The sequence below is a fragment of the Embiotoca jacksoni genome, unplaced genomic scaffold, assembly GCF_022577435.1.
Source record: "Embiotoca jacksoni isolate LCO1_2020_lvr unplaced genomic scaffold, fEmbJac1.0.p SCAF_67, whole genome shotgun sequence".
NCBI classification, from domain to species: Eukaryota; Metazoa; Chordata; class Actinopteri; family Embiotocidae; genus Embiotoca; species Embiotoca jacksoni.
Window position 1 is genome coordinate 1,146,488 of NW_027185422.1, and position 26,934 is coordinate 1,173,421.

General features: G+C 44.1%; 1 pseudogene; it reads right to left on the minus strand.

The window, feature by feature from the left end:
* Positions 1 to 26,934, minus strand: part of LOC138214078 (receptor-type tyrosine-protein phosphatase N2-like) — a 147,981-nt pseudogene that overhangs the window by 50,265 nt on the left and 70,782 nt on the right.

Genomic DNA, 26,934 nt, shown 5'->3' on the forward strand with positions numbered 1-26,934 from the left:
GTCTACGGTGGCCATCAGAGGTAAATGGTCGTATATAACGCTTTGCAGCTGGCAATCGAACTGCCGACTTTCCAATTCATGGACAACCGGCTGAACCGGACTTCATGGCACTTCTGCACAAGCTTTACTTTCCAGACCTGAAGACAACCTTCTTTTATTGCTTCATTACTTTGAGGTCCGGTCATCTTGAATATTTCCCCTTCAAGGACTGCGTTTCTGCAAAATCTATTCACTGCTTTTTTTTTTTTTTGTTGAAAAGCCTGAAAACATTGTGTACATCATAGTAAGAAGCGTGAAACAAGTGTGACGGTGGACAACCTTGTAAATGAGGTGCTGAACGCCGAGCTGGATTATATTTGGTTCACAATGCCTTCGACCAAAAAAAGCTCCTTAGAAGGCCGCGATCGCTTCTCGGTTACATAAAATGCTGCTGGCGTAAAAAAAAACAACAGAAAGAAAAGTACTGTACCTTATTCTACAAACAGTTCAAGGTCAGCGGAGGAGCAGATGTGCTGCGACAGATACCAGAGGTCCGTACTATACTTTACAAAGATCTCACCGCAATAGATTTGTCTGAAAGGAGCTTTGTGCTCGTGCTGAAAGGTCTTCCAGCGTGTTCCTTCTTATCCGCCAGCACAATCTCCCCTGTTGGTTCGTTGTGATTCTCCCGCCACGCTGTTCTTTGAGAATAGCTAAAAGATGTTATCAAAGTTTTTTTTTTTTTTTTTTTTGTGCATCCGTCGACGACAATAAGTTGTAAAAAAAAAAAGAAAAAGAAACATTTTGGTGCAATTTGCAGCTTTCTTTGCAGTCTGGGAATTTAAGTTGCTAACAGGTGGGGAATTTAACAAAATGGTTCAGGAGTTAGTAATAGTGTCAAAGCCTTAAAAGTAAAAAGCAGAACATGCCCATGAAATCACAGAAATGTGACACTAGTGGTATTTTTCGGGTTTGTTCTGCAGCCTTTGAAGCTGGTAGAGGAAGAACGGAAAAATAACTTCAACAGATATTCTTTTTGTTGATATTAAGTAATTCAAATTTAACCTCGCTATCAAATTATCTGATTCATACCAGCCAGGAAAGGGTCAGCATATTTCTTACCAGCATAATAAAAAACATTCAAACAGTTTCATAAACTGTTTAAAGCTGATATCAAAAAGACATTTTCGTCCCTCAGGATGATGCAGATGAGACCGGTTCTGACTGAGAACTGTTTGGTTACACAGGTTTTTTTTAGTGCGACTGCAGGCAGTCAATAAACACATATATTTAAAGTAATGAAGTAATAATCCTGACGATTTTCATTTAATTAAATATCGTCAATTAAAAGTTATCACCGTCTTCCTATTTCGGAGGCAGAAGTGACTGTATTTGAAAAAGCTGGATGGGAATAAACGGTGGATCTGATTCGATCTCCGAGGACACGAAGCCCCGCCCACCGATAACGGAAACCTGACTGCACCACAGACCTGTCAATCAAACAGACACGCCCAGAAAAATGGCTCTTTTCGAGGCCTAATTTCTAATTAATGATGGAATTATATTCAGATGGACCAACAGAAAATTAATAAGAAGGAGCGACTTCAGCGAATGACATCATAATGACTAATGGAGTTGAATGGGAGTCTATGGAGCAGGAGCGTTTTCGTAAACAAACCCTAGTGGTCCTTCGGTGGTATTGCAGTTCATGGCACTTCCGCATTGCAATCACTTTAAAGTCCTGGAAGCTATGGACAGGAGGCGGAGCTAACGCAACAGGCTGATGGTCACAGGGGCGACGTTGTTTGGATCTGAAGTCTAAAAGATGCAATTACTGTTTATCACCACAGGTGTCGCCAAAGAGAAATAAAACAGAGATCTTAGGATTGTAAGAAGTAAAACAATTTCATCAGGGAAGTTTGTACATAATTTTCAAAAACATTTTAAATTAAAATGTGTATGGAACAAGTATATCGTCTCCTTTTTCACATTTAACCACATTTGTTTTTTTTTTTAAAGGTTATAACTGTTTTCAGACTGCAGTGGTTATTGGAGGGATTTTTGTCACCAAGTGTGCTTTATAAACAAGCTGTTTTGCAATGGAAGAATTTAAACATGAGGAATACAATGAATGTGATTTCACTGATTATACTGATGCCTTATTTTCTGTATTTTTAATATTACGTGTTGGCACCTTTTTTCATCATACTTGTGTCATCATACTAAAATATTCCGTTTTTTTTTTTTGTTGACGTGTAAAATGTGAAGATTGATAGCGACCATTAAGACTTCTTCTCCGTGTGACACCGCTTGACTTTATTCTCCCCTCCCACTCGAAGCCTCGCGGAGCCTCGTCCTACCGTCTCCGCGCCATCATTAACTCATGAACCAAAAAGGATATTTTAGACCGACGGTCTCCACATAATGAGCTCGGGAAGAAAAAAAAAACAAAAAAACATCACTCATCTCGCAAAACCTTAAAAAAACTGTCATGTCCGCCTCTTTGTGTGACGGCTTCAGGGCGACGCGGGCGTCAACTCCGCCGTCGGCTCTGTCAGATGGAAACGACATCAGAGGCCGTCATCGCTCGGATACTCACAAACGGCCGGTGTGATATTCAAACGGTCACCGATGGATACCAAATGAAAAGACGCTCTCTCTCTCTCTCTTGTTTTTGACAGCTCATTCAAACCCCGGACCACCAAACCGTCGTCCTTTGTGTGGCGCGAGATATTTGGGATTCCTGTGACCCACCGTCCTCGCCCCCGGCTCGCCTCGTTTTCGAGGATGGCACCCGAAACAAAAGAGCCATCATGCGCATGATATGGTAGCCCCTCAGCCCTGACGCCCCCCCCCCACCCACCGGGACATAAATCTTCAACATACAGTAAGCAAGCATAACATCTGGTCTGACTGACAGACGGACGCAGCATTTCATACGGCGCGCGTTATAGAAGACAAACGGAGGCGCCGAATAAGACAAATAAAGGACGACCATAACTTATGTATCTCTATTATTTATGATTTAATAAATTAAATCCATGTGCTTTATTTGTTGAGTGTGTGGTCAGGAAAAAATAGTGTCATTCATTGGGAAGAAAAGGATTCAAAACAAACAAAAAAAAAACACCAAAGATATCAGGCGCAGGGCTTGATATCGTATTCTCGTCTGATATCTCGTACTTTCCAAAAAAGTTAAACTCGGCTCAGATCAAAGATTCGTGATAACTGACCCGTCTCCGCTCGACTCAAACCAGCTGACGACGCCCCTAGTGGGCAGTTACAGAACGTACGGCACGTCACCTCCTTCAACAGCCAATCAGCTCGTAGCAAAGTCAGCTGGTCACATCGGTTACAAACCGACTGAAATGAGTTTTGGATGGAAGAAGAGATTTTTTTTCTGGTCAATAAGAGTTGAAAGACGTTAACGCTGCGCTCGTCACTGTCAATCTCACAGGAATCCAATCACAGTGAAGGGAGGGGGCGGGACAAATGTGGTTAACCACTGACACCGGTCCCTGATTGGTCCGCCCTTCGGAGTGACTGAGCTAACGCTAACACCAGCCGAGGTACCAGACGTTTATTCACAGCCAAGAAAACTGGAGCTGTGAGCGACAGTTGGCGCAGCCAGGCTAATTTTTTCCTACTTTAAGCTCCGCCTCCTACTTTTTCCATCCGTAACTGCTCTAAAAAACATGAAAACCCTCAAAACAGAACTTTCTCCCACAGATTCTTCCTTCATCAATGACCGGTCTCCTCTTTTCCTCAGTTTCTATCCATTCTCTAACTGTGTTACACTCACACACACACACACACACACACACACACACACACACACACTCTGTCTTGTACCTACAGCTAAGCTCACTTCACAAGCAGGGAAACGGCTCGACAGCGCAGGCCGATGTAACTGTCTTCGCTCTGCGGTCGGAGGAGACGAGCGTGAAACGATTCTCCTGACAGCGTCGACCGTCAGACGGTCGGAGGCTGTGAGCTCCGTTTCTTCAGTCCAATCACACCCCGAGAGCTCAAAGCTGCCGTGTCCTGACTGTTGTCCCCCGCCGTTAAGTAAAAGGGACGCCGTCCCTCGCCAGAAAAAACATCATCCGGTCGTCGGCTCGAATGCGTCAACGTTCTCCTGCAGACGTTTTCCCAGAGAAGGAAACTCGGGACTTTGAATACGTCCTCACGAAGATTATTGCTCCAAGCTGGCATTACGGAAAAACGTGAAATAGACACGCCGGCCCGCTACAGCAAAACGTGAAATAGACACGCCGGCCCGCTACAGCAAAACGTGAAATAGACACGCCGGCCCACTACAGCAAAACGTGAAATAGACACGCTGGCCCGCTAGAGCAGGATTCATGCTGCCGGGCCACGCCCCTCATGCCGAAATGTCCTTTGTACTCGGTCACGTGATCTTTCGTTACGTTACTTCTACGCTTACAAAACGTGAAACTTTCACGCCCAAAGCGTGTCTATCTCACGTTTTTGCCGTAGTGGACGGGCGTGTCTATTTCACGCTTTGACGTGATACACATGAAGAAGAGTCTCTGAACTTTTTTGTCGTCTCTCCTACGATCTTGCCCAAAGCGTCGCCACGTATTGAGTCATAAGCCCGTTATCGTGATGCAGCAGCCGGATTTCTTGCAAATACGTCCCCGCTGTTCGTCCGCACGTCTTTTCTAACAAGAAGAATCCGCCGCAGAGAAAACCGACAGCTGCGACGCATCTGACCGGTTTATTCCACGACCGCAAAGAGGAAATGTTTCTATATTACACTTGTAATGTTTTCTATCCGATAAATGAGCTCACTGCCGCAGCAGCGCATCTCACAGACATCTTTGATCTTCAGAGGCGGTGACACCGGCCGAGCCTCCGGACTTCATCGCTCCGACCGGGTTCAGTTCAGAGAGTCGGCCACCTGGCCGAGGAAACAACGGCTTTTTGAAAGAGCTGCAAGCGAGGAGAAATGTTTTCTGTCTCTCTGCCTCCTCCAAAAAAAATCAAAAAAAATCAAATGGAGTATTTACTGCAGCAGAGGCAGGTTTCAGGGAGGGGGGAGGATGGATGGATCCCCTTCAACCATCACCTTTATCAGCCGTCGTCTCCGCTCTGGGAAGGATGCCTCGGAGCCCCGGCAAATAAATGGAGGGTTATTTTCTTATGAGATGCAGACTGAGGGGAAGGTGATAACAATGACTTTTCTCACGTCATTAAAGCCGTTTTTACATCTGCTTGTGGGTCCCGGCGGATTGTTTTTTCTCCCCCCCCCCTCCCCCCCAACCCGTCCCCCCCCTCTTCTTGTGTGACAAATAAATATCTGATAGATGTGCAGCGCTGCCTCACACAGCAGCCGGGCCTGCAGCCAACACGGGAAGGTTACTGTCACGCTTGTAAAAGTGCTTTAAAGGAGCTTTTATAAGAGAACATTTAGGACGTCCCTTATATCAGCACTTTCCCCCAACATTGTCTCGTTATCTCGTATCTTTTTTGTCTTTTTTTAAGGATCTTCTCCTGCTAATCGTCGGTCTATTTTCAGTCTGACCCTGAACCTTTTTCTTTTTTTTTCCTCACCTTCACCAATTAGCCACATACTGTACACCGCTGGTACGGCTGGTGAATCCGAACGTGTGCAGACTAGTTACGACAGCGACTTTTACTACTTTTGAAGAAATATTTCAGCCGACATCGTCAGCAGTGAAACTCGGCTGATCGGCCAGATTTCTGCCGACATTATTACATTATTGAGGAGTTCAAATTAACAGAGACGGACGCATGAACACCTTTTTTCAGCCTCCTCCTGTAATGACGGGTTCCATTTAAATCTTAATTCTCCTTCTACTACGGGCAAACGTTAACGACCTTACCCCCCCCGCCCCCTAGTGGCCCTCGGTGGTATTGCAAATCTGCACCGGCCTCACTTGTCAGCTACGTCCACTTTTATCGACAGTCTACGGTTTTAACATCGTAACGTCTTTTCCACTTCCGCACAATATGATCGACACATTTTATAAATATATATTGACGTGCAAATTAATCCCAACACAAAACAAAAAACTCCCAGCGAGAGAAAACCTCAATAATTAAAATAAAACTGATATGAATACAGTAATCCGATGTTTAATTGATTAGCTCTTGTAATGCATGCAACATTTCAAAGTGATCGTTCTCAACGCGCAGACAAACTGAAACACTCGTACGCAGAGCCACCGTACTGCTGCAGCAACTTCGTGTGCATGTGTGAGTGTGTGTGTGTGAGTGTGTGTGTGTGTGTGTGTGTGTGTGTGTGTGTGTGTGTGTGTGTGTGTGTTGCTGTGGACGCGCTGCCCAGATTAGCTTGTTAAAATAGAGCAGCGTAGTTAGCATGCGCCGCGCTTCAAAGCCGAGAAAAGGCCGTTGATCAAGGTGAATGCTTCGCTTGTCGTCTCGCCGCTCCCTCACATCCAATCACCCACATGTCCGCCTGCTGCCTGCCTCGGCTTCAGTGTGTGTTTCAGTGTGTGTTTCAGTGTGTGTGTGTGTGTGTGTGTGTGTGTGTGTGTGTGAAGCAGTACGAGGCGAACAAGTGCTCGTTTGTGTCTTCCTGTGCGCCGGGGTGAGGAGTTGATGAGGAAGTGTGTGGTCGGCGGTGCTCATCACAGTCTATCTGTATGGTGCCTTTTTTTGTGTTTTTTTTTTGTTCTGCACATATTTTATTTTCCCCCCTTTTTAGCTCAGCGGCACTGAAATATTCTCACAAAAAAACAACAACACACGAGAGATCTTGAAAGGGGAGCGACGCCGAGGTTGTTTTTAGGAGGCGTTTTTAGTTTTTTTTGGGATTCGTGTGCGAAACGAGCCGAAAGGAATGAAAACCTTGAGGTTAAATGAGCAGAAACTAAAAGGGTCGACCGTTCACGGCTTCAGGTTAAAGAGACTGAAAGAACAAAGCTTTGTTCGGCTGTTAGATACAACTACCACTTCTGAGTTTTGTTTTACGTTTGAAAAGAAAAATCCGTAGGGGAGCTCGTTGTCTAACAAACCCCTTTACAAAATTTAAATGTAATAAATTTAATAGTTGTAAATATTTCCATCTGTTAGAGTTACTGCCTTATTGTAGGAATTGTAAATCTTTTTTTTTGTTTATGTCAATGTAACGTTCAAATTTAAAGGACAAAGCTGGTGATATTCTAGATTTCATTTCTATATGTATTCGCAAATCCATTGAAATGTCTTGGATCTCTATGCTGTTACTTTCTCTTTCTGCTCTCATAGCTGATGGCCGCCGACCTCTGAACCTGGATCTGTTGGAGGTTTCTTCTGTTGAAAGAGAGTTTTTCCTTCTGTTGAAGATTTCTTCTGTTAAAAGACAGTTTTTCTTTCTGTTGAAGGTTTCTTCTGTTAAAAGAGAGTTTTTCTTTCTGTTGGAGGTTTCTTCATGTTAAAAGAGTTTTTCCTTCTGTTGGAGGTTTCTTCTGTTAAAAGAGAGTTTTTCCTTCTGTTGGAGGTTTCTTCTGTTCAAAGAGAGTTTTTCCTTCTGTTGGAGTTTTCTTCTGTTGAAAGAGAGTTTTTCCTTCTGTTGGAGGTTTCTTCCTGTTAAAAGAGAGTTTTTCCTTCTGTTGGAGGTTTCTTCCGTTAAAAGAGAGTTTTTCCTTCTGTTGGAGGTTTCTTCCTGTTAAAAGAGAGTTTTTCCTTCTGTTGGAGGTTTCTTCCTGTTAAAAGAGAGTTTTTCCTTCTGTTGGAGGTTTCTTCCGTTAAAAGAGAGTTTTTCCTTCTGTTGGAGGTTTCTTCCTGTTAAAAGAGAGTTTTTCCTTCTGTTGGAGGTTTCTTCATGTTAAAAGAGAGTTTTTCCTTCTGTTGGAGGTTTCTTCTGTTAAAAGACAGTTTTTCTTTCTGTTGGAGGTTTCTTCATGTTAAAAGAGAGTTTTTCCTTTTGTTGGAGGTTTCTTCTGTTAAAAGAGAGTTTTTCCTTCTGTTGAAGGTTTCTTCTGTTAAAAGACAGTTTTTCCTTCTGTTGGAGGTTTCTTCTGTTAAAAGAGTTTTTCCTTCTGTTGAAGGTTTCTTCTGTTAAAAGACAGTTTTTCCTTCTGTTGGAGGTTTCTTCCGTTAAAAGAGAGTTTTTCCTTCTGTTGGAGGTTTCTTCCTGTTAAAAGAGAGTTTTTCCTTCTGTTGGAGGTTTCTTCCTGTTAAAAGAGAGTTTTTCCTTCTGTTGGAGGTTTCTTCCGTTAAAAGAGAGTTTTTCCTTCTGTTGGAGGTTTCTTCATGTTAAAAGAGAGTTTTTCCTTCTGTTGGAGGTTTCTTCTGTTAAAAGACAGTTTTTCTTTCTGTTGGAGGTTTCTTCATGTTAAAAGAGAGTTTTTCCTTTTGTTGGAGGTTTCTTCTGTTAAAAGAGAGTTTTTCCTTCTGTTGAAGGTTTCTTCTGTTAAAAGACAGTTTTTCCTTCTGTTGGAGGTTTCTTCTGTTAAAAGAGTTTTTCCTTCTGTTGAAGGTTTCTTCTGTTAAAAGACAGTTTTTTCCCCCTTTTTTTTATAGTCAAAAACTTACTTTTTTCTTGAAGCTATAATACTTCAGACTGCAGGACTAATGTTTGTCTTGTCTGACAGGCTTTGAGCTGACAGATTAAAATCCAAATGTGTGCTTTCTGTTTGGCCTCCAGCTTATTACCTTCCAGGCTCCTTCCTGTAATGTGTGCTTAAATTCATCAGCACCAGCATTAATGCCCCGTGCACAAGCTAGCACAGTGCCGTTAGCCGCACTCGGCGAGGCTGCAAACAGCCAGCTGTGGAATATTAAACACATATGACCCGGAGAGCACGTATTACAGAGTGGCAGCGACCCTGCCTGAGGGGAGTGTTGTTTCTACAGTGAACAGGAGTCTTTGCAACACCATTTAGTCTCCATTCATCAAAGTCATTTCTTGTTTTTCCCGAGCACCAGGAAATCAGGGGCGAGGTCACAATTTTCACAACAGGAGAAGGGAAGAAAAGAACAATATATAAAAAAAAAAAAAAAAACTAGCATAATTATTCATCATTAGCTGCACCCCATCACTCCAGACCCATGTCATTGTCATGACAACGACCCCCCCTACCCTCCCTCTCGAATCCTCCACTGCACCTCACATACTGCCTGCCCCTTTAAACGTGAAACTCCAGTAGGAGCAGGACGGCCTCCAGACCAAACATGGCCGTCAGGCATTTTTCTGTGCCGGAGCGCTACTTGAAACTCACTCGTCCTCCTCGCCTGCCACGGAAAATACTTGAAAACATGAGTCACTGTGGAAGCGATCCGAATTCTGACAAATAACGATCAATCTTTTCCGTCCGGTCTTTAAACGGAAGATGCCAACTGGTGGCTCCAGGACCTGTCTGTTGTGAAGGACAAATGAGGTCCATCAGAGCCGTCAGTTTTCAGAATGCAAGTGAGTGAAACCAGATCGTGCTGCAGCATCTTACATCGTAAACACTCGTCTAAATGTGCATCGTGTGCCACCGCGGTGAAAAAAACGTTCGCATGCGGCAGTCACGCGCATCGTTGTTGCCGCCTTAAAGCCAAATATGATCTGTGAACAAACACTTTTTTTTTTTATTTGGGAAACACTCCGTAGGACCTATTTGAGGTTCGGAAACAAACGACCTACAGGGTTGGAGGACTTCTTGGTGAATGTCTGCTAATAAATAACTGATTTGTCACTGGTTTTTCAGGAATCTGAGAGCATTCATGCACTTTACTGCCAAAAAATGAATGGTTCATAATGGATTATCAGCAGAAGAAGGCTACATGGTAATAACCAGCCACCTAAAATACAGTACGTAAGAGTCTCATCAAAACTCAGACAGTCTTACTTAAGCTTTAAAAAAAAAAAAAAACATACGCTAAGAAGTAAGAGAATGAATGAAAGTGTAGGTGAGCCAAACAACTCGGAGCCAAAAACAACGACAACAAAATGCAGCAAAAATCAAGTGAGGAACATAAAAGTCATAGACACATCATGTTTATATATATATATGTGCGTGTTCAAAGAATTTGCAGGGAATAATTTGAACAACTTCATACTGGAGTTTATGCAATGGATGTTGAAATATGTTTGTTACACAGAAATTGCATCATGAGGAAAGAATGTGACTCCAATGAGAGGCATGACAATGAAATGAGATTTTAAAAAACACGACCAATCGGTTCGCTTACTGCAACGATTAATGGCACTGAGTGAACCGACGGTTTGTTTGTCTGATAACAAAAGTTAGGAGCGTTGATTCTGTTAAAGATGGAGGAAATTGGCTGCACTTCACGAGCATTACTTGATGCATGAAACCTTAATTTGTTCGGTTTTTTTTTTTTTTCAGGTATTGTAGTTAAAAAAAAGAATTCCTTGTTTTTTCTGAGCTCTGTGAGAAAATCCATCGAGATTTAATAGAAATCCAAAAGAAGCAGAGACAGAAAATCCTCAAACATCTATGAATTCATCCCATAAATTCATAGACGAGCTCTAATTTATCTCATGTAGGTCAAACACGCCTCACAGGAAGCCAAACTTAATGAAGGATGGGTGGCGTTGACGTTGGAGGAGCACGCCACACATTTCACACATGAGGATCATTTCAACACTCCTGCCTGCAAAAAAGGTACTTTATCATGCTGGAGAAATTAAGATGAAGCTGGAACCGGGATGAAAGCTCGAATCACAAACTGGAGAGTGTCATGAAAAACGTGACTGTGATGTATTATGCATACAAAATTGTTTGGGAACCAGATTCAACACGCACCTTAAATTAAACAGCATGTGCATGTTTTTTTTTCTGTATGCTTTTAATTTGAAAAGTCGCAGCATTCAGCCGACTAGCTGGGTAACCGCTAGTTACCGTTGTGGTCCAGCTGAAAATATTGTATTTACGTTATTGACCTGATATATGAGCAGCCGTCTGTTTCCAGCTCAGTGTGAGAGTCTCGGCTGTGTTTCTGTCCTCTGATCTCTGTGTGTGTCACGGTGGGCGGAGCTCCAACTCTGCTGCACTCACACAAGTGGAGGGAGGCGAGGGGAGATCGTCCACTCGTTAAATCGATCGCGTTGGTAGCGTCTTTCTCTCGGACAGATTAGAAAATAGATAAATAAAAAATGCTGATGTGGATCTCCAAATATACTTCTGCCGAATCGTGTGGGAAACTGTGAATACTGTTCGAGCTACTGAGAAACGGCTGACGAGCTACCGGTAGCTCGTTAGCGACGGGTTAGAGAGCCACTGGTTTTAAATGACCATCCTGTCGTGACTTTAATGAAAGTTAAAGGATCCTTTGATCAAAGTATTCAACATCATAACTAAATATTCAAAGAAAGCATCCCAAGATTATAAAACCTTTGCAAAGGTTAGCCAGAAAAAGTCCAGAGGCTCGACAGAACCAGACAGTTTGTTCTGGTGAGTTTGTGACGTGAGTGAAAGATTCAAATTCAAGTGACTTTCTTTGACTTGCTGTAAAAAACAACAACAATACTTCAAAAACTGCATGTTGGACCGAGGCGACTCGCTGGGAATCCCCTTCTCCTCCCGTCTGTTCCTCTGACAGCTAGAGGAGGAGGAGGACCCGTGGCAGCGAGCCAGGCTGCCAGCCTTGCCCCCCCCCCCCCCCCCCCCCCCCCCCGCCCCCCCAGCGTCCTGCCCGGCGCTGTCACCGAGCTCACGTGTCCTCGCCGCGCCACGACTTTAAGGTAACGGCTCCAATTTCACAGTTTAATTACGGCTAATCTGAGGAAAGTGAGCCAATGCTAATGAGACGGCAGCGTGCTGGCGGGCCGGCGCTCGCTGGGAGGAAAAGTGTCTGGACAAGGTGGCCGAGGATTTACTGCTCCGAGAGGTGAGGATGGAGGGAACAGCTGTAAAATGTGCTTTATCTTATCTCATAATCTCCAGAGTGTGCGTGTACTATTTGTCTGATAAACATCCAGTTCTGATGATGTCAGCGTTAAATTATCGGACTTCAGCCTCAACCCGTTTTAGAGCAACTATAACAATCAGCGTGGAAGCGGGAATAAACCTTTCAACTTTGATAGAAGGTGTTTTTGGCAGCAGCGGTCATCTGACGACAGGACGAGATTGGAAAAAAAAACAACCACATTTGTTACATACGAATAAATTAATGCGATTTTATCAGATGAAACAGTTTTTTTGTTCCATCATTCATCAAATTTTATGAAACATCTCCATCCAAGTTCTGGATGAAAAGTGTGAAGTGTAAATCCAAGGTTCATGTCTTTTTTTTTTTATGAATAGATTCAGGAGCTTTAGGTTGAAGAGGCTCCTTGTGGTCTCAGCGTGGATTATTTTATTTTTACGAGTTCAGACCAAATTGCTAACTTGTTTTAGACAATTTTCATATGTGGTTCTTTCAATATAGCAAAAATCTGTTTTGCTCGGACTAAAGATTCGTGAAACTGTTTAGCGATAACTTTTTTGAGAGACAGGGTTATTAAGAATCATCATAAAGCATAAAAAACAGTACATTTTTCAATTTAGCACAGCTCACGCAATTTATGCCGACATGATATTTCCCTCCCAGCCTGGCTCCGCCCACCTGTCGCTCATAGCTTCAGTCTTCGCTGTGATTATAGTCTGGAGACTCTTTTTCTTTTGTTGCATTATGGTCTGAACAGCCACTCGTTTCTCAATGGCAATCCGACGTCGGCCAAAACTGCATGAAGTGAAACAAATAGTTGAAGCAATGCTAGCAAACATAAAAAAATCAGACGTGTAAAAGACGTAATAAATTCGTACTTTTATCTGAAGAAGGAAAAATGTGCCAAAATATGGATTTATATAAATTCAAAGTGAAAAGCAGCTTTCTTATCCTTGTTAGCCAACATGCACCTTTTTCCTTCAACACAAACATGTCTCACACCAAACTAGACATGCAGACATGTTAAAAATGAGTAATTATTATTATTATTATTTTTTATGGTATTACGGTATCAGATAAACAAGAAGCATCTTTGCTAGCTTCTATTCTCACTCGTCGTGAACGCGCTAATCAACCTCTCCCATCGGGGCATTTTCTAACCGACTGACAATCAGCCGCTCGTGACAGACACCTGGGAGACAGGTGTTCATCCATTACACCCCACACTGCTCTCATTTCATGGTGGATGCATGGAAGACACTCTTTAAGTATCATCAAAACACAGACGATTTAATTTTTCTCCCTCAGAACAGTCTCAGCTTCTACAAAGGCAAAAGGAGGACCGAGATTTCAAAGGGGGGGAAGTGCCTCAGATGTCCTTTGTGAGATAACAGATAAAATTTCATCAACATTTATATCTTTTTTTTTTTCAAACCGGGATGAAATTATCAATTTGCTGAGCTCTACAATCATGTATTATCTCTCTTTTTTTGGCTTCAAGGTAGAAATGATTGCAGCGTTTAGAGGGCTGGCAAAAAAAAATAAAAAATAAAATAAAATAAAATAAAATAAAAAAGCAGTGGTATTGCTTTGGAAAACAATGCAATCTTTTCAAAAGTATTCATCGCCTGATAAAAGCCGCCAAGGTCAGACCTACGGGAGATTGCGCGATCAAAAACATGATTTGTGTATGGGGTTGTTTGCCTGAAAAACACTATTTGAAAGGGAGGAAAAAAAAATAAAAATGCTGCGGAACGACAGCAGATGCAGGTGAAGTGCAGTAATGTCTGCTACGTTTAAAAAAAACCAAAACGGTACCATTATGAGTTGTTGTGATGACTTCGCGAGCCAAGAAAAAAATCATGGAAACAGAAGTGTGGTTGCTTTCGTGTCTCACTGAGACATATCTAATGAAGACACAATAAACCCACTGTTGTTTGTTTGTTCCAATTTATCCTCTATATAATGTGTATTTATATATAGGTGTTCACAGCAAAGCGTGAAACAGACACGGCCGTCAACTACCAGCTAAAAGTCCAGGCGTGACAGTTACACGTTTTTGCTGTAAAGCGTGTCTATTACACGCTTTAGCCTGTAGCGACTTTCAAAAGAAAACTAACTGGTTTCAACAATGTGGCTTAAAGGAAAAACGCTGTGGCACAAGTTAAAATCTGTGGAACCGGTTTGGTTACGTGTCACAGACGACAAAAGCTTCAGCACACATCGGATGACGGACGGCGGAGCGGACAGGCCGAACAGTATGACGTCGTCGGTGACCTTTGTGTCCAGGTGGCTCCCAGCGGGCTTTTTACTGAGGTTGTGCTCAACTTTAAATCACTTCCAGTACTGAAGGCATGCAATGCAAAGCATCCGAGGAGCTGCACTGCATTCCGGTTTAAAATGGACGGTCAAAAATGTAAATGTAATAATGAATCATAGTTCTGCATCCCACTCTTTTTGTTCTGAACGTTTGCTGCGTTTATTTCTTCACCTTTACGATGAGACCGATCGCTGTATTTAGCCATTGTGGTCATCAACAAATGTACATTGAAACACTGGTGATCCTCCAGAGAAAGAGCTGATAACTCATTCTGTACAAGTGTTCTGATTCATCCAAGAACGACTGTCCAGTTCCGTGTTAAAGTTTTAGCTTTAGCCTTTTTTTTTTTTTTTTCGCAAGAAAAGTGGGTTGGTTGTTTTTTTGGGGGGATATTTTTCCCTTTCAGAGCTGTTGGATACAATATTTGTGTTTTTTGCAAGGTGACAAAAAACAACAAAAAAAACCAACCACAGAGTGGAATGAAATGTCAGCGATGTGGTATGTTTTTCCAAGTGGATTTATTTTAATTTAGCAGCCAGTACGGATTGTATGGGGTGTTGTGGAGAAACGCTCACACACAGTGTGACTCTCGCCTTCACATATTCCTGCTGAACAAAGACTCCGCCTCTTTGTGAGGAGATCTACGTCTGTATATACGTGTGCCTTTCATTGAGTCTCTGAGACCCGGTCTGCTGATATGAATGTGTGTGCTGATGAGCGTACATGGTTAGCCTTGAAGGTCAGAGTCTTACAACTCAGATACACTGTACATGTAAAAACATTTTTACTCTGTTATGGATGTTGGAGGTTTAATACCACCGACAGTACAAGTTCAGAGATGTCAGGAGATGTAATTTTACAACATTGCAAAATGTAAAAAAAGAGAATGAAAAGAAAATGACAATTTATGGGGGTTTGTCAGGGATATACTGTAACACAGGTTAAGTACATCTGACCCCGAAACCTTGATTGAAATGCTGCTTAACAATAATTTATAAACTGGTGAGATTAGAAAATACATGTGTATGCTATTGACAGTAAACAAATAGCAATGTTTAGGTTAGCTTAGCATCGCTCAGATATACTGATTTCTGGATTATCGAATGATGCTGCAGATGTTTTCAACTGCTGGATTCTCTCCTACCTTCACACGGAGGATGCATCCATGCAGAATAATGGAATATCAGCCTCATCTCGATGCCAAAATAACTGAAAACTAATCAGGGCTGCAGTATGTCATTAGTTTTTTAGAAGCGATTATTTCATCCTTGTTTTGATTGGCTGGTTATTATTTTAAAATAAACACTAGACAGAAGTTTACTCTTCAAATGGCAGTTTTGTCTCATCAACAGTCCAATGGATGAAGTACAACAAAAAAAACAGAAACGGCCACATTTCTGCTTCATAAATTACTTTTTAATTAATCCATCAACGACACGTCAACCGACTGAAATTGATTGATCATCTACAGTAATTCTTTCAGTGGTATAACACACTCAGAGAGTTTTGTTGATGGAGGGTGTGTGTGTGTGTGTGTACTCGTCTGCAGGTTTGTGTTTGCTGTGCATGCTCATGAAAGCTGTGTGTATGCGATTATGTACATAGATGGATTCAGCATTCCCACAGGCACACACACACACACACACACACACACACACACACCACACACCACACACACACACACACACACACACACACACACCACAGCTGTACAAACACACCATCACACTCTGTCAGCTGCAGGACTGCAGCCACATCGAGCCCCGGCCCCTCTGATGCATCCCGCTAACCCCGCGGATGGGGGAGCGAGGTGTTCTGGGGGAGCCGGTAATGGCTGCTGCGGTGGTGGTGGTGGCGGGGGGGGGGGGGGGGGGGGGGGGGGGGGGGGGGGGGGGGGGGGGGGGGGGGGGGGGGGGGGGGGGGGGGGGGAGGGGGGGGGGGGGGGGGGGGGGGGGGGGGGGGGGGTTATTACGGCTGAGCCTCCGGGCCCTGACAGAACCTCTCTGCGGCCCACCCCTGGGGAGCGCCGTGTCTGCTGTCAGAGTCCGGTGGGCTCGGCAGACGAGCGGCAAGCCTCCCAGCCAACAGAAACCTTCAGCTGCAGACGGTGCCGCAGTGTGCGGTGCTGCCCGCCGCTACCACGGGGGGAGGAGGGATTCAGGGAGGGCAGATGTTCAGAGGAACATCGGCACAGCTTTAACACACAAATAAATGCATTATGCATGTGTGTGTTTTCTTTCTCTTTCTATGTTGTTTTTTTTTCTCTGCTAGGAAACATGGATTTGTTTTTATTTTGTTTGGGAAAGGTTAAAAGAATTCGATCCCACTCCTTCAATTTCCCCACAAGTGGCTGCAGGGCTGGAAAAAAAATGAAGCTACGTGACGGTTTCCAGTCAAACTATTTCAACTCAGGAGTCCATGTTTGACAAAATATGATAGAGTGAGAAAATTAAAACTTTTAACTTAGGAAAAATCCGGTTGGAAACTCAGCAAACAGCAAAACTTTGAATTATAAATATTATTTTTGTCAAACTGCTGCTTTCAAAGTAGAGAATGAACGTCTGCAACCCAAAAAACACAATCCTGATGTCTTCTTCTCATTTCATAATAATGTCCCATCAAATTCAGACTGGCATCTTTGAAAACTTTGGGATCTGCACTTGAATTACAAATAAAGTCGGTCCTGAGAAACCGATGACTCAGTAGGGCTGAAGAGGTTTCACATCCATCTTAAACTCGCCTACCTTTATTTTGAAATCTTCTCCCAGCAGAGATTTGGACTGCATCCAGATCACCTGAACCTTTTGACCACCTGATAAATTACAGCACGACTTTTTTATTGCTGAATGTGTCAAAACAGACGAGCTGAGCTTCGGTGTCGTTTACCGGAGACGATAAAGATAATTGTAAATAATCACGCCTGCTGGTGAGTAATTATTAATCTGGATGAGTGTTTATGTTGACACGAAACTGTGTGCAGTCATTTGTTTCTGATCCTTCTCTCCATTCACAGATATTGTTTATGTAAACGACTGATTGGACAACAACAACTCCGGCTACCTGCGATCACGCCGAGATGCCCGCCGGCTAATCAGGCGTGAGGCGCGGCTAATGAGACGGGCCGTTTCACAGTGCCACACCCGTTTGCTCGGCGATGTGTAGCGACGGCAGCGTCATCCGGTCTTAAATTACAGTCGAGACATGAGACCGAGCATACAGGTGCGTATACCGGGACCTGGAAGACTTCGACTGTAGCTAACAGCCCATTTAGCACCTGGGGGAACCAGGAGGAGGAGGGGGGTGGGGACGGGGGACGGGGACGGGGGAGGGAGGTGGGAGAGGGGGGGGGGCATGCCAGCTGGTGTGTTGGTGTCATGCTGTTTGCCAGAAAGCCCAGCGGGCGGGGTCTGTAAGCATCCTACCCGGTCCGCTGGACGTTTAGCTCAGAGTCAGAACAACGTAAACGGAGAAGAATCCCGGTTTATAGAAGATTTAACACGAGAATAAAAACCAGAATAACACCAGAATAAAACCAGAATAACACCCAGAATAAAACCAGAATAACACCAGAATAAAACCAGAATAACGACAGAATAAAACCAGAATAACACCGGAATAAACCAGAATAAAACCGGAATAACACCAGAATAAAACCAGAATAACACCAGAATAAAACCAGAATAACACCCGGAATAAAACCAGAATTAAAACCAGAATAACACCCAGAATAAAACCAGAATAACACCAGAAATAAAACCAGAATAACACCAGAATAAAACCAGAATAACACCGGAATAATAACCAGAATAACACCAGAATAAAACCAGAATAACACCAGAATAAAACCAGAATAACACCGGAATAAAACCAGAATAAAACCAGAATAAAACCAGAATAACACCAGAATAAAACCAGAATAACACCGGAATAAAACCAGAATAACACCAGAATAAAACCCGAATAACACCGGAATAAAACCAGAATAAAACCAGAATAAAACCAGAATAACACGAGAATAAAACCAGAATAACACCAGAATAAAAACAGAATAACACCAGAATAACACCAGAATAAAACCAGAATAACACCAGAATAAAACCAGAATAACACCGGAATAAAACCAGAATAAAACCAGAATAACACCGGAATAAAACCAGAATAAAACCAGAATAAAACCAGAATAAAACCAGAATAACACCAGAATAACACGGAATAAAACCAGAATAAAACCAGAATAACACCAGAATAAAACCAGAATAAAACCAGAATAAGCACCAGAATAAAACCAGAATAAAACCAGAATAACACCAGAATAAAACCAGAATAACACCAGAATAAAACCAGAATAAAACCAGAATAACACCAGAATAACACCGGTCGGTTAAATCGCAAAAAAACAATCACTGTTGCTAGGCAACATGGACACCGTCTAGAAGCCACAGAGGCAAATAATTTATCAAGCTGACAGGCGGCTAACGTAATGCAGGAAATGTAAAGTCGCAGAGGAAGAAGATGAGGCCGTTGGGAAGATCAAGATTGTTCCTCAGACGTCGGCCTGTTATCTAAGTTACGAAGACAAACTCTACGTGACTAAAAATACAACATATTAGCTGAACGTCCAACCGAACATGAACTTCCACGACCTCCGACCTTTCTGTGAACGTCAGCAAACACGATGCAACTCGTGAACTCGAGGCTGGTCGAACATTTCTGGTTACGATGTCGTGAATAACACAAGAGGGAAAATGATCCAAAAAAAATATCTTTTTTATGAAGTCAAAATAGTTTTTAAATGACTGAGTCCACAAAAAATCCACCTGAAACCAGGGAAGTGAAAACGATTTCTGTCCTCGACGAACGCTGTCGAACTCGGCTCCTTTTTTTTTTTCTTCCGGGAAGCAAACTGCCCTCCTGTAAACCAGGTAAGCCCACAGTGACAGACACCTGGGATACGTCCCAGCATGCATCTGGCCCCGCCCGAGCCCCCGCGGTGAGGCCCGTCATTACCATATCAAAGACGGTTCGGGCGCACGTCACGGCCCGGAGAGAAGGAGGAGGAGGAGGAGGGAGGAGGAGGTAAGAGGAGGAGAAGGAGGGAGGAGGAGGAGTAAAAGGAGGAGAAAGAGGAGGAGAAGGAGGAGGAGAAGGAGGAGGAGGAGGAGGAGGAGAAAAGAGGAGGAGAAAGAGGAGGAGGAGGAGTAGGGGAAGGAGGAGGGAGAAAGGTAGGAGGAGGAGAGAGAGCCGGCTCTCCAACAGACTCTCCCATTCAATTTTTCAACGTGGAGCCATTTGAATATCTGTGGCAGGGGGATGCAGATGGAGTGCGCACAAAAAACACACACACACACACACACACACAACACACACACACACACACACACACACACACACACACACACACACAATGCACGCGTGTATACGAGCGCACACACGCCTGCCATTGTTTTGATTCTCCATGATTTATTTTCCTCTCTGTTGATAAACATTGCAGGTGGAACAGGAGCCACGGCGAGCAGACCAACCTTGATCCAGAGTGGGTGTGTGTGTGTGTGTGTGTGTGTGTGTGTGTGTGTGTGTGAGTGTGTGTGTGTGTGTGTGTGTGTGTGTGTGTCCTCTCTCTCCTGCTTCATGAATATTCTCATTCAAATCCAGCTCTGTTTGGAGACACCTGGGCACGCTGGAAACAACAATACCGAGTCATTACGAGTGATGCTATCACTCCCCTCACCCTCCACCCCCTCCTCCACTCCACCCCCTCCCCTCACCCCCCCTCACCACCACCACCACCCCCCACCCCTCCAACCACAGAAAACCCCAGACAGGCGTACATATCCGCAGCGAAATCATTACGAGGCGTTCATTGCGGCTCGGCGGGCGGAGCGACGAGGTGTCGCCGTCACGTTGTTGAGATGAGGATGAAAACCCAGATTATCTGTTCTGGGTTTCGGATTACGGGATAAATTACATTCCACCTCAGAGCGACGGATAATATCACCAAAAAAAAATAATAACAAAAATTGGACAGATGCATTTATTTTGTTTATGTTTGTTTGTTTGTTTGTTTGTAAAGATTAACTAACAGTTTAAACAGTTTTGCCATTAAAAGGCGGATCGAAGGTTGAAAGGTTTCGTGTCATTGCATGAATGCAAATTACATTATTCTTTCATTTACTTTGGCACATCTGGAGGATTATTGTTGAAACTAACCACACGTCCGTCAACACAAAACGTTTGAATGGAATATTTCGGTTGAAGGAAGTTTCAGATATTTTACATCTTAAACTCTCCAACTATCTTCAAGTTAAACATACGACGCACATTTAAAAACCTTTTAGAGTTATTAGACTGAACTTCCTGTTTCGTTCTGTGCTAACTTGAACGGGGGTAAAACATTCAATCGGGCTTTTTCTCTCAGACTTTCCAAAAAGTTATCGAACCAACGGCATCATTTTCTGACAGCTTCTGAAGAGTTGAATTGACTTTCATTTCATTTTCTCTGCAATTTCTCCACTTTTAATTTAGATTTGTGTCGACGACTGCAGGTTTAACTCGTCTGTTGGACACAAACAGACGTCGCAGGATTTGTTTTGAGTTTTTTTCCGTTTGATATTCAGGTATCTGATCCAGACTGTTTGTTAATGCCGGGGTGAGACAGAGTCATGGTCAACGCCGTTGCCGCGGAGACCGAGATAGCTCATAAACTGTTTGGTCCTTATTGAGATAACTTTCTTGAAAAACATTTCGACACGTAAAAAACGTTGAACACTTTTCAAGGCTCACGAACCAAAGATGGCAAACAGCTGATTTTAAGGACGACTTCGCTCGTCTTCGGTTTAAATCGGTAAAATAAGTAAATATACTCGAATCAGTACGTAGCAGCGAGCATGTGTACGTCGTTCTGAAGTGAGTGTTCATGTCCGCCTGCATTCTGGAGTGGTGATTATGTTGAGTGGTGATGGAAAGGGCCATCTACCGTTGTTGTCTTTTGTTTGTTTTGTTTGTTTCATTAGCTTCCTTCCCGTCTTCCCCTTTATTTGTGAAATCGCTCTTTCAGACAGATTGGAAGCACCTTGATTTGCGGTGAACAAAGCGAGGGCTGGCCGAGGTGGATGTGGTGGGGGGTTGTGGGGGGGGGGGGGGATTAGTGCCACTCCAGGACAATTATAATCTGGTTGCTGCCACGGCAACCTTATCTTCTACCTCCCTCTCGACAAACATACATTCTCCTAATTGGACGCGAGTCCTCGGTGTGGAGGCGCCGGTTCTCCGTGGCCTCGGCGATTCGATGCTTTTCAATCTGAAGCCTCGTCGAGGTGCCGGCGGTCACGGTGGAGGATAACGGAGAGAACCTGAGGTCATCTCACAGGCGGCGGCGTGTTGCACGAGGCTTCATGGAGAACTTAAATGAGGATGTTATAAAGAGATTTAAACGAAGGATTATAAACTATAAAAACAGGCATGTTTAATGAAAATAGAAAAAAAAAAAACACGATCTCAAGAAGCAACCAAAGTACTGCTGGGAGAATTTTTGAATATTTTGTTTTAGTATAAACCAGTCCAATACATCACCACCACCCACTACAACCCAACACTGACTACAATTATCACCTTTCTGAATTTTTAAATACCATTTTTTATTAATTTTCCAACTTTTGTAACTCTAATCCGCAAATTATTCAATAAATTCCCCAAATTTAATAATGTCCTCGTCCCCTTAACACTTTCACTCGTAGTATTCAGGTTTCAGATGAGATTACTGGCTGTCAGTCAAACATTTAAATGACTTGTCGTTTCGAAGGCGGTAACCGGGTGGTTTGTTTTGAAGCCTTCATTCGGCCGTTTTGTCCGTCGTCGTTGTGACCATATTTGGACGTGCTGGGGGAGGAGCTACCTGAGAACAAGCGGACATTATGCCCCACCCACCTACACTGAAAACCTCACTGCAACTGAATGTCAGTCAAAACCGGGCAAACCTGCAAACATGCGTCTCTTTGAGGTCTAATATCTCATTATTTATTATAGGAGTTGATGATGTTTTTTTAATTGGAGTCTATTGGAGCTGGAGGTATTTAAGAGCCAGCCCCTAGTGGCCCTCAGTGGTATTGCACTTTAAGGCACTTCTGCATTGGACTTAACCAGAGCTTGAGGGTAGAAAACTGCACATTAGAAAATCCCCCTAATTTAATATTCAACTAGTTTCAACATCTTATCGAGATTCTTTGAAGAAACATCATTTGACAGAAGACATGAAAAACGTGTCGATGCTGCGGTCAACGTTCAGTTCAACAAAGTAAAGCTTCAAGGCTTTCGAGCTCTTTGTGGTGAAGACATAAAAGCTGCTCTCCACAACGAGGCAGACAATGAAAAGAGCAGGACCGAGGTCACAATCAACAAATTGAGTGTTTTGAGTGCACAAATTAGTACTTCGCGGGAATAATTTGTGATTCAAGGGCGCAAATAACTTACTTGAGGGAAGAAGGTCAAAGCAGAGAAAAGGACAAGATGATCTATTGCATGTTTTCCCCGTCAGTTACCGTCATGTCATTTGGTTTGCTTCGCTTGTCGTGCTGCTGACGTACCGAATGGGGAAATTAACACATTTTATACCAGTGAATGTTTCTCCAAACGAGTTTCAGATATCTTGATAACAACCTGCATCAGTATAATTTGCATTTCTCCTGACGGATTCGAGAGTCTCCTTCATTTTCTAAATTGCCCTCAAATTTCCACCAAACACAGAGCTTCATTTCCAAGTTTCCAAAGAAAAACTAGAACGTGTATTTCATGTGGAAAATGCGTGTGAATGCTGCAATCTGCGATAGTTTGTCTAAATCTGCTGAACGCAGTCTGTCGCTGCTGCTGTTTTGTTGCTTCCTGCTTTTGTAGGTAGAAAAGTGGAAAACCCACGCAGCAACTTTGGGCCAACCTGGTATCGAACCAGCAAACTACTACAAAGAAGACTTTTACTCTAATGACTTGCAAACTACCCACTTGACTATCTGAACAAGAATAGCTGCATTCACACAAAAAAAGAAAAGAAGAAAAAAAAGGAACGAGAAGACGAAATTTCCCAGAAACTCGACAGGAGTTTGAAAGTGCAGTCGTGAATCACGAATGACCGACGATCACCGGCAGGAGCTGATTCACGACGAAACGCCACGTTGAGGATCGGAGGATGGGAAGGAGACGCTCCGGAGTGGCATCGAATAAAAACGTTCTGTTCATCACTTTATTAAATCTCTAAATGTTCCTGAATGTGTTTATGGTCCCAAAAAGAAATAAGAAAAAAGGTGTCCACAAAAAAACCTGAATATTCTTTATGGGATCAATTCAAATTTTTTGTTCTCAAACGTCAAGTGAGCAAAGTGAAAAAGCCTTTGTTGAAACGGTGTGTGGTTGTTGAGTTCCTCTTAAAGTCCGAATAAAAAAATAACAAAATGAAGCAGGACATTTAAAACTCCTTAAATCAGAGTTTAATTTGACGTGGAAACCTCACGCTGGATCGTCGGGTGCATAAACTCAAACAACCCCCCACCATCATTAATGATCTGGTTTACTGCTTTTATTGCACACTACCCCCCCTCCTCCCCCTCCTCCCCCCCCCCCCACCTCCTCCTCCGCTACCTTTTCTGCGGCAACAATACATTTTCACGTTATCTCCATTTTAAATACACACAAGCATCAATGAGAAAAATGAGAATTCATCTCTCCACCTGTCAAATAAACCCCCCAAAAAAGCCTGCGACCTGCAGACCCGTTGGAGCCGAGAGAAAACAAATCGTCCGCTCGGCGCTCCCGAGAACGAAAATGTCCTTTCTCATATTTTGCAACCTGTCAGCTGTGATGTAGTATGCTAATATTCTTATTTTACAGTGTAGGATAAAACTATAATAAACACCGTATGGGGGGATGATGGATGCTTTGTTGCAGGTTGGGACTCCTTTTTGGGTTTTTTTAGATTTTTCTGTCTGTCTGCCGGAGACGGAGGGATTGTCCCTCTCTCTCTCTCTCTCCTCACCCCCCCCCTCTCTCTCTCTCTCTCTCTCTCTCTCCTCCCCCCCCCCTCTCTCTCTCCCTCTCCCTCTCTCTCTCTCTCTCCCTCTCTCCCCCCCCCTCTCTCTCTCTCCTCCCCCCTTTCTCTCCCTCTCTCTCTCTCCCCCTCCCCCTATCTCCCTCTCTCTCCCCTCCCCCCCCCCCCTCTCTCCCTCCCCCCCTCTCTCTCTCTCCCCCCCCTCCTTCTCTCCCCCTCTCTCTCTCTCTCGCCCTCTCTCTCTCTCTCCCTCCCCCCCTCTCTCTCTCCCTCTCTCTCTCTCCCCCCTCCCTCTCTCCCTCTCTCTCTCTCACTCTCTCTCTCTCTCTCCTCCCCCCCCCCTCTCTCTCTCTCCCTCTCCCCCTCTCTCTCCCCCCCTCCCCCTATCTCTCTCTCTCTCTCTCCCTCCCCCCTCTCTCTCTCTCCCCCTCCCCCCCCCCCCTCTCTCTCTCTCCCCCTCCCCTATCTCCCCCTATCTCTCTCTCCCTCTCTCTCTCTCTCCCTCCCCCCCCTCTCTCTCTCTCTCCCTCCCTCCCCCCCCCTCCCTCTCCCCCCCCCCCCCCCCCTCTCTCTCTCACAGCAGAGCTTCGATTGGCCATAATTGGCTCCTGTTTGCAGCCAGGTATCGATCACCTCGACAGACCCTCCATTCTGCCTCTCTCTTCTTCCAACCTCCCAACTTCTCTCCCTCATTGTCTCTTCACTCCCCCCCACCCCCACTCCCCCCCCACCCCGCCCCCCTCACCTCCTCCTCTCCTTTTTTTTTTTTTCCCAACCGTTTCTCTCTCAGACTTTCGCTCCTGCCAATTTAATAAGAATGGCGTGCCGTCATCGGCGCAGACTAACTCTTGAATCGATAGGCGAGTGCAGATGCTCAGCGGTCTATTTACCGCAGAGATGGAGGAGAATAGCAATGACGAAGAGATGAAAGCCGAGAGTGAGCGAGAGGTGACGGCGATGGAGTGGGCAGCGGACGTGAAGGCCGACGTTCGAGCTCACCGTTGAGGAGCTGCTTCTCATTCGTTATTTATGGATTCACTTAAGAGCAATTAGAAAAGAATAAAGAATACGCCGCCTGCAGTTGGTGACAAACGGGCGAGAAAGAAATCTGGTTTCTCAGAAAGTTACGAAATGAGATTTTTCTTTAAAGCTGACACCGTAAAGAAAAGTGTTTCCCCTGTTTACCCGTGGACGGACCCAGAACCAGATCTCAAACTCCAGCAGCAGGAGCAGCACATCAACACCTGCAGCTGTGGTCGTCCACCTGCTTCGGTCACACCACGAGACTCCCGTCACGGTTTGATTCGATTTCGATTTCCTTTTTTTTTTAAATGAAAAGGCAAGAAGTGCACTCACGTCGGCGACGCCGGCCTCCAGGATGCTGACCTTGGCTTCCATCTCCAGAGCTGCCTTCTGCTGAACTACAAAAAGACAGAAAAACACATCGTGAATGAACTGAAAAATGACGCGCGCACAGGTTTATTTCAAAATAATAATGAATATTTCCCCAACGTGTGTAAAATATCACCATCAGATTGTGAAGCTGAATCAAGCAAGCAGTAATATTATTAATAATAATGACGATAATAAGAAAATAACAGCAGTTATCTCTCCGGCGCAGCAGCGATATAAACTTTGGTCCTCAGACTTTTGCTTTCAGTTTAAGCCGCGATTTAACCTTTAAAATGTGATTAATCTCCGGCGTCCGCAATAATGCGCCGCATGCATCCACGTGTGTGTCGTCGCTTCTATTAATCAATGAGACAAATTCTGCCAAACAAGCTTTTAAACTCCGTGCTCGGCTGATTCACAGAAAATCGATGCTCCCTCTTTCCTCCTGAGCATTAACACGCGACGCAGCGGCAGAAACCAGAACCTCCTTGATCCGAACGCCTCGGAAAGTCCCAGAATGCATTGCAGCGTTCGCGCCGTATTTTCGACGTAAGCCGTCGGCCACCGTCGCCGTCGTCGCGGCTGATGAAGGTGGTGACGTCACGGGTGTTTATCGTACGATAAGCATTTACCATATTTGGGGAACCGCCACCTCCACGTGGGGGCGGTGGGGGGGGGGGGGGGAGCTATTACCGTAGCACATCTTCACTTTATGAGAAATGAATTTTTAACCTGACCCGCCGTCAGGCAAATATTAAAACAAATTTCCACAAATAGAATTAAACCTCGAACGCAGCTCTCTCTTGTTTTTGTCCTTTTTCGTTTTCTGTTTTTTTCATCAGCTTGAAGGGAAAAACAAATGGACGGCTACAATTGAAATTCACGGGCGGAGCGCATATTAAAGCCAGAACAAAATGTTATGAACAAAACAAAACAAAAAAAAGAGAGAGGAAAGGATATATAATTACATTCACTTTGCTTTGCATCAGAATAAACCGGTGTGGAGAGACAAGAGAGCGAAGCTTCCTTTTGTTGACACACCAGGCAGATGAAGGATATGCAAATCCTGAGCTCTGGTCCTCCAAATTCACTGACAGCATTTTTTTTACATTTTTAATAATTAGTCTTTCAGTCTGTCAGAGCATAATTCAGCGGCCAATTTACGTGTTGTGTGCGAGCGCGGGGTCTCGACCTCCGAACCGCCGCGGACCGGACGAGCGACTGGAGAAGCGCGGGACGGTCTATTCTCTGACATGTCCAACAACAACAAGGCTTCGTAGTAGATTACTTTCGGTGTGCGTGCGCTCGGCGTGAAAAATCGACCCGCTTTCTCCGTGTAATA